This window comes from Papaver somniferum, chromosome 6 (genome assembly GCF_003573695.1).
Source record: "Papaver somniferum cultivar HN1 chromosome 6, ASM357369v1, whole genome shotgun sequence".
In the NCBI taxonomy this organism is placed as follows: domain Eukaryota; kingdom Viridiplantae; phylum Streptophyta; class Magnoliopsida; order Ranunculales; family Papaveraceae; genus Papaver; species Papaver somniferum.
The window spans coordinates 44,287,352-44,301,734 of NC_039363.1; the positions used below are offsets into that span (position 1 = coordinate 44,287,352).

The 14,383-nt window shown below is 34.5% G+C and overlaps 1 pseudogene; it reads right to left on the bottom strand.

Moving 5' to 3' along the window:
- Positions 1–35: 35 nt before the first annotated feature.
- LOC113290773 lies at positions 36–7,321 on the bottom strand (annotated as a pseudogene).
- Positions 7,322–14,383: the final 7,062 nt, after the last annotated feature.

Consider the following 14,383-nt stretch of genomic DNA (forward strand, 5'->3'; position numbering starts at 1 on the left):
AAGGAGTTCATTCCCTTCATTCTTCAACTGAGTTTTTACCGGCACAAACTCAACCACTGCAGTTGAAGTTTACTAAAATGAAATACTACATTGTTAGCAACCTTAGCTACAGACACATGAATTTGATACCAAGTTCCCGAATAGTGTAAAGTGGCGCTTATGTTCAGAATGGTTCCACTGCCAGATGTGTCCTCCCTTCCTAGACCTCCTTTTTTTTTGATACAAGAAGAAAATTTATTTATAGAGAATGGATAGCAACAGTTGGTTTCTCCATAAGGATTACATCTTCAATATCATGAGGAACCACACCATCATACTCAAAAACAGACATAGTAATTCTGGCTTTTTTGCCAGGAAATCTGCTACACCATTTTTAAATCTCCTAATAAGACTAAAAGACCAGCCAGCATGACTTTCCAAAATAAACTTTATGTCGAGAATTAGACCATAATTTCTCCAATGAACATATGAAGTTTGTTCATTGATAGATTTAACTAAAGCTTCATTATCAGACTCAAACACTACGGATGCTAATCCTTTGCTCACTGCCCAGCGCAACTTCTTTCATCGCAACGCATTTCAGTTGTTCCACTTCATGGTCTTCAATCAACCCTCCATCAAAGCATTTTCCTTTTACTCCTTTGCAATCACCTGTAAAATCTCTCATAACTAGACCAATGCCACCTTTAGAAGTTTCCTTGACAAAAGAGGCATCTATGTTGATCTTGTAGAAATCTCTTACTGGGGGATTCCAAGCTGGTACCTGCAAAACAGATGGGCTAGAAGACACATTACTATTATTAAAAGATAAACAATGACTACTTAGATTGAGTATTCCTTCAATAGAGAGAATCCTATTAGGCTTAACATTTTGAAAAACAAGGCTACACCTATCTTTCCATATAAACCAGATAGTTATCATCAGGTGGTAAAACTTTTCCACAAAATCACCATTCCCACATACCTGCTGCTGAGAAGCAGTATCGAACCAGCTCAGAATCCAATTCAATAAATTATCATGCCTATCTAGAATATTATTCATATTCACATTAATACTTATCCATACGGATTTAGCATAATGACATTCCATAAAGATATGGTTAGATGTTTCAAGGGGAAAATTACAAAATTCACAATGAAGATCAATATCATTTTTATATCTAGAGATCTTACTTCTAGAGGGAACAATGTCTTTCAAACATTTCCAAATAAACAATTTAACCTTATGTGGGAGCTTAGTTCTCCATAAAGCTATCCACACATAACTGGGAATTAGATGATTTCCAACAATTGTATTAGTTCTACTACTAAGGATGTTATATGCACTCTTAACAGAGAAAATTCATTTTTTATATGGAGTCCATATGAGTGTATCAACACCCATCTGAGGGACATGCATATAAATAATTTTAGAATAAGTATCATCAGGAAAAACATTATTGATCAAAACAACATTCCAAGTTCTTGTACCGGCTATAAAAAGGTCTGAAACTACAATAAGAGATTGAGTGATAGCCAAACCTGTAATTGGCATAGGAGGAAATTCTAACCCAACAACCCAACAGTCTAGCCAAATATGGATCTTGGTGCCACATTTAACACACCAAAAACTTTTTTTTTTTTATAATATCTCTGTATCTATGTATACCTTTCCAGATCCAAGAACTTGTGTCGCTAATGTTATCTTGGTTTAGGAAACCAACATCTCTGAAATATTTAGCCTCCATAATTTGAACCCACGGCTCATCTCTTTCAGTACTGAGCTTCCAAGCCAACTTACAAATAAGAGCTTGGTTAAATAATTCTAGATTTCTAAAGCCAAGGACTCCTAAATCCTTAGATTTATACAGATTAGACCAAACAATGAACTTAATTCCCTTATTAGCCCTATGACCCCACTAGAAATTCCTCTGAAGTGAATCCAATTTTTTTATGATAGTAGATGGTATTTTAAAACACCTCATTTGATAAGTTGGCAGGGAGTTAAGGATAAATCTAATCATAGTGGACCTACCAGCCTGGTTTAAAGAAACACTTACCCAATTTTTAAATCTAGCTTCAAAAGATTGGGCAATTGGATCAAAAGACTTCAGTTTAGAGCGACCAAGTAAAATAGGGGCTCCTAAATATTTTTCAGAATCGTTAACAATAGTCATATCAAGTGCTTTAGCTAGATCAACACAATCTTCAGGACTAAGATTACCACTAAAATGCACACAAGATTTATTAAAATTTAATAATTGACCAGAATACTTACCAAAATTATGCAAAATATCCAAAAAACTATCAATATAATTCATACTAGCATCACGAAAAATGAGGATATCATCTGCAAAAAGTAAATGGGTTATAGGAGGAGCTCTCCTGAAAACTTTCACACCTCTAATGACACTATTTCTCTCATCATACATAAAACTTCTAGATAAAATTTCATGGCAATGATGAAAAGATAAGGAGACAAAGGGTCACCTTGTCTTAAACCCCTAGAAGGATTAAACTGTTCACATGGGGAGCCATTTAAAAGAACGCTAACACTAGTGGTGGACACACTGAAAAATGAGGTTGCAAAAGGTTTTACTAAAACCAAAATTTCAAGGACCTTAATAAGAAAGTCCCATTCAAGCCTGTCAAATGCCTTTGATAGATCAAGTTTTAGAGCCATAGTGCCCGAAAATCCCTTCTTACGTTTCATGGTATGAATCATTTCATGAGCAATAATAATATTATCATGAATAGCCCTACCTGGAACAAAAGCAGCTTGAAAAGGAGAAATAAGTTTCTTCAACAGAGGCCTAATCCTGTTAGCTAGAATCTTAGACACAATTTTGTAAGAAACATTACAGAGACCTATTGCTCGAAAATCATATGGCAATTTAGGATCCTTGGTCTTAGGAATGAGAGAAATGTAAGTTTTGTTCAAGATTTTAGGCATAAAACCACATTCAAAGAATTTTTTAACCACATCAATGACATCTCTACCTACCAGATCCCATTGGGTTTGATAGAATCCATCTTGAAACCCATCAGGACCTGGAGAGCTCCAAGCATGCATACTTTTCACAACATTTTCTATTTCATCATCAGTAGGCATTGCAATCAAAAACTCAGTATCTACATCAGCAAGAATAGCAGGAATAATATCAAACGCATCATCAGGTAAGCATGGATTAGAGGTAGTACTAACATTTTTAAAATGTGCAGTGAGAATATTGCTAATATCAGACCTGTCACTATACCAAGTATCAACACAATCACAAATCGTATTTATGTTATTGACATGTAGCCTTTTATTCACAAGAGAGTGAAAATATCTAGTATTGTTATCCAAGTCAGAAATATTCTTATCCCTAGATTTTAATTTGTAAAATACAGTTTCGATACTGTACCAATTTTTCAAGTCATTAGTAAGAGCTTTCACTCTACTAATTTGTTCATTAGAACTCGAATCACTTTGAGCATTCTCTAGCTGAATCTGAATATTTTTGATGTTCTGGTGGATATCACCAAACTCCATCTTGTTCCATTGAGATAAGATTAGCCTTGCACTTTGTTGTTTAAGCTTGAGTTTAAATGCAGGGCTACCATGCACATTCAAATTCCAAGCAGAATCCATAGTATCTCTAAAAGAGTCATGATTAATCCAAGTACTAAAAAACTTGAAAGGTCTCCAAAGATTTCTAGGAATAGGATCAGTAATCAAGAGAATATGACAATGATCAGACCCAATAAAATCCAAGTGTAAAAGCTTAGCTTGAGAAAAATTTACAAACCAGTCATTATTACCTAGATCCAAATCAATTCTGGCTCACTTACTTCCTGTGCCAAAACTATTATTAGTCCAAGTGTAGTATTTTCCTTCAAAACCAATATCCATAATACCTGAATCCCTAACTTTATTATGAACCCAAGAATCAATGCTATTATCATTCCTATCTAAATGAAAATTAAGATCACCTATTACTAACCAAGGCTGAAAAACCTCTTGACTAAGTTCATGCATAAAATTCCATTGTTTTTTCTTTGGGTCAGAATAGGTTAGGTTGATCCACACATAAAAGATATTAAGACTTCAGGCTTACTAGGGTCTAATCTAACTGCAGCATGAATGATGTTATCAACAGCGGAAACGATGTCACAACTAATTCCATCCTTCCACATTAAGATGAGACCACCAGCGTAGCCTACCCTATCTATACAATCATAATTATGAAAATGTAAAGATTGGGCAATAGAGATCATCTTATTTTTATCGATTTTAGTTTCACAAAGAAAAATAAAATCAGGGTTTTGAGTTTTAGCAAGATTTTGCAACTGCTGTTTTGTAAACTTATTAGCACTTCCTTGGACATTCCAAGAGAGGATTTTCATTTTTGCAATTTTTGAATAAACACAATAAGGTTAATTGAAAAGACTGAAACGGATGATGCTAGTACAAAACTAGTGAGCTTGAAAAAAATGCAGTGGGACCGAATAACAAAAGAGAAACTAAAGTAAAAGGTTAAAAGTTGAGAAAGACAATAAAGGGAGAACATGCCCCTGTGTAGCAAAATTATACTAACCAAATTGCGATAGTCCCCTAATCAGCATGCCCACAAACCAAAGAAATATGTTTTCAGGTGCACCAAAATATCTTGAAAAGAAGGGATAATGACAACAATAAAACTTGTAGGATTGTAATCAAAGAAAGAGATCAGCTTACTTTTGGGTTTATCGGGTCAGAGGAGCGGAGGTTTAGATGTGAGGTATATGACTGTCATATATGTGATGAATTTATTTAATTAATTTTAATTTTGCAGATCCAAAATATAAACTAGAGTGGATAAACTAATTATTATTGACTTCTAACGAAAGATCAAACAAGTGAAAAGAGAAAACATGCATTCGAAACCATCTCCACAAAAATATGAATGGTTCTATTTAAACACAAAAGAAAATTAATATGTCAGGATAAATCTCTAATTAGCCCAGAAATGACAAGGAAATCACTTAAAACTTTAAGAAGCCCAAAAAGAGATGGAAAATTGTGAACCAATAACACTAGCAATTAATATAACAAATCGCTTACTAAGAGACTCATATGATCTCCTGAAGTCAACTTTTAGCCTACCAAGATTAACTCCTCCAATATCCTAGAGAAAGTTAGACGAATCAGGATGCTAAGGGTGTTTCAAAACCACTCAGATTAGCAATCATATCCTAAAGATGTTCTTAAAAGACGTAGCCGGGCCTTTAACCACCTAAACCTACAACCAAAGATGAAGATAACCCCACTCAAAGCCTAGACAGTCCAGAGATATTTAATTAACTTGGAGACTATATCATTAACTCCAAAATATACCAAAAGAAAAATATTCAAAGACTTTCTATAAATCAAACTAAACCATCCTCTGAAGCAGAAGACACATCTCATGTAAAAATTATACTATAAGATTTTAAATTTTTTAATTAAATTGAAGGTTGATTCCCTTAAACAAAATGCATATACATTTGTTTCATAAACACACCAAGCCGCAGAAGGATTTTCTTTTTTTTTTTTAATTTTTTTTTGAAAGGAACCGGTGCACATACACCCGAACATCAATAAGAGGCCCCGGGTATTTAAAATCAATAACCACTCATGAAACCCAAAAGACGAATGGGAAGAAGAGTTCTCCGTGTTCAACAACACAAAGAGAGGATTTGAGAAAAAATAAAAATTCTTTTAAGACAAGGGGTTAACTTATGCAGGTTTTTGAAAAGAATATGGACTTAAACAAATCAACCATCACCAAATTCAGAAGGAGTAAAACATAAGAGGACGCATAAGAACCCAATGTAACAATTGGGAGAACATTAATAACGTACAGCTAGATTAGAACTTTCACCAAACAGGTTAAGGGCATCCATAGATAAGCCAAACCCAATCAAAATTGGGTTACCGGGAACAGATAAATGGTTTTCCAAACACAAATCCACAAACCCAATCAGCATCGGGGAACAACCAGCTTGTTATTAATCAATCAAATTCCCGAAATGCAAAAAATTAGATAGAAAATGTAAACATAAGGATACCAGGCCAAGAAAGATCCAAACTTCAAAATCCCCGTTGTTATTGTATCAAGTACAACGATACCAGCAAACAACCTAAAGGGAGAGAAGAAGCTTGAGAGCTCTAAACTTCTATGTCATTCAAAATCTTATCAGAACAAAAAGAGATTTGAAAGAAAAAAAGAGAAAATTCAGATCCCTGTTGTTGTTGTATCTAACACAACAATACCCACAACAACCTAAAAGCGGAGAAAAGAGATTCAAATAAAACCCAAACAAGAGCGACAATCCAAAGTAATACCTGTGTTTGTTGAGAACCACAACTTGCATTCACATCCGGACTGAAGAGAAAATTAAAACTAAAGCGGAAAGGTATAAACAACTTATAGGAAACCTAAAAATTCAACACATTTATGTTCATCAAACCTTCAAATCCGCTCCTCAAAGCTCATGACCCCATTAATCACCCAACGGTTTTCCTAAAGATTACTCTTTCATGATGGAAGAATAGAAAACTTTTGTTCTTCCCTTTGTTATACGTATTCTACTATTCTACTCATTCCTGGACCTCATTTCTTTATATATTTCAACGCTTCATGGCACATTATAAATGTGCCAACAGTATCGATGTCCATAACTACAAAGGACTCCAAACAACTAAAATTAAAAAAACCATGTCACTGCCATGTACCAAATGCGGGTCCAACCATTCAGAAACACATTAAAGAGGAAAACAAAAGAAAATATGAACCTGCTTTGAAGCAATTAGGGGATAAATCCTCAGCAGGCACTAGAAAATTTCCAGTTGCAGCATTAACAAGAATGTTTATCCTCCCAAAATGTTGAAAAGTTGCATTGACAACTTTAGTTGCATCTTCGTTCTTATGATCATCTCCTACAAATCCAATTGCTTGCATTGACAATTCTAGTTGCGTCTTCGTTCTTATGATCATCTCCTACAAAAATTAGGGAATATGGGTTCATAATCATATAAAAATCATTCATTTCATTTATACAAATTTGACATGCAATTAATAACAGTACAGATTGAAGATAAAATTGGAAATCAAAACATTAATTAAGAATTGAGTATGTTTTTCCAGTTTACCTGAATTCCTAAAGAGAGAAGAGAAGGGACGGCAGAATCAAGAACAGATTTGCGTCTACCCATGATAGCAGCGGAAGCTCCATGTCTACCAAACTCCTTAGTAATCTCAAACCCAATTTCTGATCCACCTCCAGTAATCAAAGCTACTTTCTCTTTCACTATATTAACTTTAAATGGAGACTCCATTTCCTTTCCACACTTCTTCTATAAAAACTCAAAAAGTGCTGACCGGCCTCCTAGTTGTTTCAAGTCAAACGAAAACTGCATTCATATATGAGTTGGAGTATAATATAGATAGTTGAAGCTTTTTTCATCTCAGGTGGTTTATTTATTTTATAAAACATATGGGTCAAGTGTTAAAAAACATAAAACAAAATTAGATGAAACCGAAATTGGTTTCTTCATAAATGTACTTTTCAGTGTTTCATAATCGATGAAAGTTGGTCAAACTAGGGCGGTACTCTCCAATCCCTAGCAGGTCCATCACACTTGGAACAATCTTTATGCACGCAAGGAGAATTCCAACAAGGTACTATAAAAAAATGCAATTTATGTAAACTAAAACTAACATGAAACAACATGGAGCGAGTAAACAATCTTTCATAAACATCAAAGTTTCAAAATTAGGTGGTGCAGTCTGCAATGCAGAAGATTTTATACATCAATTTCAACAAATTTCAAAGCATGACTACCAATAAAACAAATCAACCTACCATTTTAGTTGCAAATTGCCGCTTCCTGGTCATCATCTGTAACAACAACAACAACATGAATCAAATAAAATATCAAATCTCTTTTCCCCAAGTTTAATTTTCATCATAAGCCCTAAAAAAATTCAACTGAAACATTAAAAACTGATTGGTAAGGTTATAAATCGAAAACAACAACTTATATATTCACGTTCATACACAAATGATTTTGTAAGGATTAAGGATCGCTTCTCGTTTGCAGGAAATGAATTGAAAAACAAATAAAATTTTATGTGACAACATATAATTGTCGTTTAAGCCTGTAAAATTGCAGGAAATTAATTGAAAAACAAATAAAAATTCATCTCATCTCATCAAATCATCTCAAAAATAAATTTTTGAATATGTTTAAGCCTGTAATTAGAATACCAAAGGAAAACTTGATTTACTCATCGTTTGATACCAGTTCTTCATTACCCTAGACCTAGTTTATCAAATCGACGACCCAATTGACATTTGAGACCATTTTTTTTTTTGACATCCAACTTGAAAATAGATAGATTGAGAAGAAAAACCACATCAATCTTACACCAAAAAATCAAATCTCTAGATTTAGTTCGATTTTCACTTTTTTATTTTCCTCACTTCTCATTCTCGATCTGTATGCATTTATGTTGGTACGGGAGTATGAGGTGTCGCTTTCGGTGATGGGAGATGAAGTAGAAAAGGAGACGATGTTGGTGGAGAATTAGGAGAATACCGTGGTTCTGATGGTGGTGCGGGAAGAACTGGAGGAGGTTCTGTTGGTGGTGGCGGTGTGAGTGAAGACTGAAGAGAGAGAATATAGATCTCGTATGGAGAAGAAGAAATGGACGGTAGGATAGTCTGGGTATTTCTTGAAAATGAAATGGATGTAATTCACCCATATTTACAGATTTGGGGTTTTTTGTTTCATTTTTACTAGATATGGTTTTCATTTAGCCCAAATAATATGGATGGTGTAAGTGTAACTCAAAGAGTATCATCTTGGTTTTTTAGAGCTTAATATGTTCTGGCTAAGTTTAAATTATTAGGATTCTATTGTGCCAACGCGCGGGAGCTGAGATGAAAGGAAAGAAGTCAGACGAGGTGTGGCTGTGTGAATCCTAAAGCACTAACTTCTGATATTAGCTCCTGATCTGAATAGAAGTTTGTATTATTGGGCTAGTTTGTATAAGGGAACTGTCTGGAAGTTTGCTTTTTTCGGTGTAGTATTACTAAAAGATTAAGAGCAGTTCTTATGGACTTTTGATCCCACTATAGACTCAACAAACATGAAAAACGGATGAACAAACTAGCAAATTTGTTGGTTTATTGAGTGATATGGAAGAACAGATGCGCTATATGGATGGTCGGGAGATCGTGGCACAGCCACTGGCGTTTGATCCAAAATCGCCCGTGTTTACTTTTCACGCCAGCGTTTCTGGTGAACTCGGCGCGGTTTTCCCCAAACCTCCAACGACTACTTTCATGCAAGGACTGTTACTCCTTTTTGTTTCTCTATAAATTCAGTTCATCTCCAAACTTAAAACTCACACCTTATTCATCTCTACCTCAAAATTTCACAATTTTATACCATCTCAATACTCATTTTTCTTTTATTTCAAACAAAACTATTCATATCAACTCAATCTACCACAAAAATCTCATCTCTATAAATTTCATTCCTAACAAATATGGCATCCTCATCGCACCGATCACAACAACGATCACAACAACAAACACCACAACATAAATCATAACAAGAAACACACAAAATACACAACAAAATACACCGCAATCACAACCAAGAAATTATGTCAAGTATACGATGGATGAAGACGAGTCAATTTGTAGAAATTATGTATTATATATATTAGATGAAATCAATGGTATTTATCAAGAAAAAAAACTTTTTATGAAAATATTTTACAAAAATTTTGTGAATAAACCGGTAACTTCAATAGACGTGATGCCGACGGGTTGTCTCATCGTTTTCACAAAAAATTTTAGCATCCGTTATTGAATATGTATCTTTGATCATTCAAATGTGGCGCAACAAAAAAGTGGTGATGGAGAACCGCAAGTGGAACAAAGTTGTCGGGAAGAGTGCCAAAGATCCCACAAATCGGGCTTATAATGAGGTTCAAACGAGTTTAACTATGCTGAGAACAAGGAATTCGAGTTGAAGATAGAAGCAGATAGAGCCAGGGACCGTGGCATTGCTATAAAGCAACAACGAAAAAAATTGTATTTCGTGAGAAAAATACTATAGGGATTGTAAGCTAAACAAGCTACTTTCCTTGAACACTTAAACAATGAATGAACGACAAATTGTTGCATGGACTAAGGAAATGGATGCAGCCGAATAACAACAAGTCCCTCAACAAACTGGCCAGTATGAGAATGTGGAAGAAGATGAAGATGATGCCTCGGAAGAAAAAGAAAATGAATACAGTCTTGATAACTGATTTTAGTAGTTAAGTTTAATTTAATTATACTCGTTTATTTAAAATTACTTTTAATATAATTGTCTTAATTTTAATTTTAAGTGTAGTCGTTTAAACAAACAACTTTAAATTAAAAATAACATATTAATTAAGATAAACAATACTAAATTGAAAATAACATCTATCTGCCTCTCCCTCTGCCTCGCCCCCGCGCATCATCTCTTGCTCCTTTTAAATCCCAAAGGTGCTTAGTTAGATCTCGTATTAGTTGTCCATAGATTCCCCGGTTTTGGAGTATGCAATTATATATTATTTTTCCAGACGCCCATGCTCCACCATAAGATTCGGCCTCAAATCTTCATCTGGAAAACTAGTCCAGGTTAGGTTATGTTTGGTTTCTTCAATGACCATGTTATGCAGAATGATACAAGTCAACATAATTTTGTACATTTCTTGAAGATCAAAAAAGCTTTACGGCCCAGCTATGATGGAAAACTTCCTTTTCAGTATGCCAAAAGCGTGTTCAACATCCTTTTTGCATTTCATTTGTTGGGTGTTAAAGTACTTAATATCCTTCGAAGTCGTCGGTCCAACACCTACCTGACTATAAGCTCGAACCGTAGTTGACCATTATGGATAGATTCCGTCTGCTAGATAATACTTGAGTGTAGCGATGACCGTTGATGGTGAAATTACAATGCGGCGCGATCCCATTCTTAAGATCTTCAAACAATAGTGACTTATATAAAACGTTAAGATCGTTATTTGAACCCGGGAGTCCAGAAAAATCATGCCAAAATCCAACAATCATAAGTAGCCGAAGCTTCCAAAATTACAGTTGGTTTTGGATAATGACCCTTATATTGTCCTGCCCATTCAACCGGACACGCATGCCACGTCAAGTGAATGCATTCAAGACTACCTAGCATTCCTGGAAAACCCTTTACGGTGTTTTCTGCAGTTATTCATTGGACATCTTCCTGAGTAGGCTTTCTTAAAAAGGTTGTACCAGAATGCTCGGCTATTGTTTCGCAAAACAATTTGAGATACCTAAAGTCGGTTGTTTTCTCAATACTGATGTAATCATCCATGGAATCCGCTGGTATCCCGTAACATAGTATACAGAGAGCCGCAGTGACCTTTTGTTCGATATTAAGGCCTCGTACATGTCGTGCATCATACTAATAATTAAATAAAGGTTGTACCTGACAAAGCTCGGCAATAATCATTTGCGTCAAGTGGCGGGCCATGCGGACTTGTCGCTGAAAATCCTCATCAGAATATACACAATCATAATTAAAATAATCATGCATCATCTTGTCGTGGTAAAAATATCGATATCGTCAAGTTCATCTTCTAGTCGTAACTTCATATGGCTCTAAAGGCTTTGGTATGATCCCGGTTTGTAATTACAACATAAAATTTCGCCTTCTTCTATCTTGAATTGCATCTTCATCCATTTGACGTAAAAACTCCATACACATTTCTTCCTCTTCTTCATACAACATTTCATCCATCTCCATATCTTCCTCAGAAGAATCAAAATCAGGATTCATGGTTGAAAATCGAAAGCAATTGAAATTAAGAAAATGTTGATTGGATAAAAGATTGTTGAGAATTTGTGAGATCAAACTCGAGTTGTATTTATGGAGGTAGAAACTAACCCTTCCGGTGACCGTTTAAAAGTAGCCGTTGGCGGTCTTGGTTTAAACCCAGCGGTTATACCACGCGCGCCAGTGTTTGTCCTTCAAACGCCAGCGGCAGCACTTCGTCCAGGCGCTTGACGGTCAACCGTCCACTTCTTTCCCATAGTCCAAAAACCTATTTGACCATCCACCTGGCTCAGCAGAAATTTAATTTTGTACATTGCCAAGGAATTTTCCCTAAGTATTTGACTCTCTCCTCATTATGGATAATAGTTGCACTCTCTTATATGAATATCCTTGTGTGTAATTAGATCATTATATTCAATAAATTATATCTTTTTTTTGGTATAATTGTCAAACCAACTTAAATAGAACATATCTTATAAATCATGTACGAATTTGAGAAGTTTTATATAGTCGAAAAGCTTGCTGAATAGCCTACCCGACAAGCGTAAATATGAATACAGTAAAAACTCCATATATTAATACACTTGGGACCTAACAAAATAATTAATATATAGAGGTTATTAATATACGGAGGTAATTTATATATGATTTTACAAGTTGGGACCAAATTTTTTGTTAATATATAGAGGTTATTAATATATGGAATTTTTACTGTATTATATTATCGTTATTTTAGAACTGTATTTTTCTTAGTTTTCTTCGTATTTTTATAGAGTGCAACCTATGTTATATTAGGCGCTAGGCAAGGCGAGGAAAAATTAAAAATCAACAAAAAAGCTCATGATTTGGCGCCTTTTTTTTTTCTAGGGGACGCCTTGGCGAGCGCCCAGGGCGCCTTTTAAAACATAGAGTGTAGCTAGTATCCATGGAAAATTTTAAAATGTAGCTATTCATAATTTTTTTCCAGAATGCAGCTATTATCCACAATATTTTTTTAGATTGCATCTATTATCCACAATGTTAATTAACCCTCTATAATTGTTTATTATATAATATGTATTAGGAAGGATCCCCTCACAATGTTATTTCACATTATCTCACACGTTAGGAGATATTTTTCTTAATCAAAATTTAACGGTTACATATTTTAAGCTAATATTTTGGGGATATGTTCGTCTTATAATGATCTACGTACCCACACAAAATGAGCTCATTACGAAATAGATAACTCCACCATCCGCTATTTTGAAAATTGATTGTCGAAAATCGACTAATTTTCAACCGTTAAAATTAAGATCGGTAGATGGTGAAGTTTGGTATTTAGGAATGAGTTCATTTTTTTTTTGGTATGTAGAGCTTTGTAAGACGAGCGTATCCCCAAAATATTAGATTGAATCACGTTACCGTTTGGTTTTGATTAAGAAAATGTCTCCCAACATGTGAGATAGTGTGAAAATAAGAGTGTGAGGGGATCCTTCCTCAATATGTATCATTATAGGAGCTAAAAACTCTCTTTTGATTCTTGAAATGCTTTTTAAAGATAATTATTAGTGCTTGTATACCATATAGGAGCCAAAAACTCTCTTTTGATTCTTGAAATGCTTTTTAAAGATAATTATTAGTGCTTGTATACCATAAATGACCATACAAAAACTGTACATCATCGTTTACATAATTTTTGATATGGATAATACATGCACTAAAAAATGGTTTTGGGAAAGGGTAATGTCTTGTTATTAGGAGGGAAAGAATGGATTTAAGGAGTGAAACAAATTAGTTAAATTGTCGTCAATTATAAGTCAAAATAAAAAAAATGATAAGAGGGAATTGGTTTCGAAATGCCAACTATACCTTTATTAACTTAACCATATTGGATGAAATTTTTGTACAAATTCGCAATGAATGAAATCGCTTCATCCTTTTACAGCCAAATCTGCACCTATTAATTCAACTTTTTTCTTAACCAACGATAATCGATGTTTTCTACTTGTTAAGGTCATATGAAAATTCAATCTCGAACATGATCTCTCAACTAACCATATAAGATATTTCGACTAACTAAGGTTGTAATACAAAACCTAACATACATGATCCTCAAACATCAAATTATGAAAGAGATAAGAGAAAAACTCTATATACATATTGTTCAAGGATCATTAACTTAGATCTACTTGCAATTTTATTAAGTTTTATCCATACAGGTTGCCCAACATAAAAGTTGGTGGTGTACTTGGTACCATATCCTTTTCAACTTGTTCATCACTATTCCATATCAATTTTCCATGTTCCATTCACTTTATTTAGTTGAAAAACGGATTATAATGAAAGATTTTGCATGTGCCATTTCTCTTGTTGCATTGTACCGGCCTTGGACCAGTACATAGGCCAACTCTTGGAAAATTCCATGTTCTTGCACCATCCTTGAGTTGGGTTAACTCAATTACTCGAACATGCATCAATACAACATCGCACGCTGCATTTGTCATTTGGCATTGTCTCACCTTTAGCTATGAAGGTTCATTTTCTCAGCCAATGCGA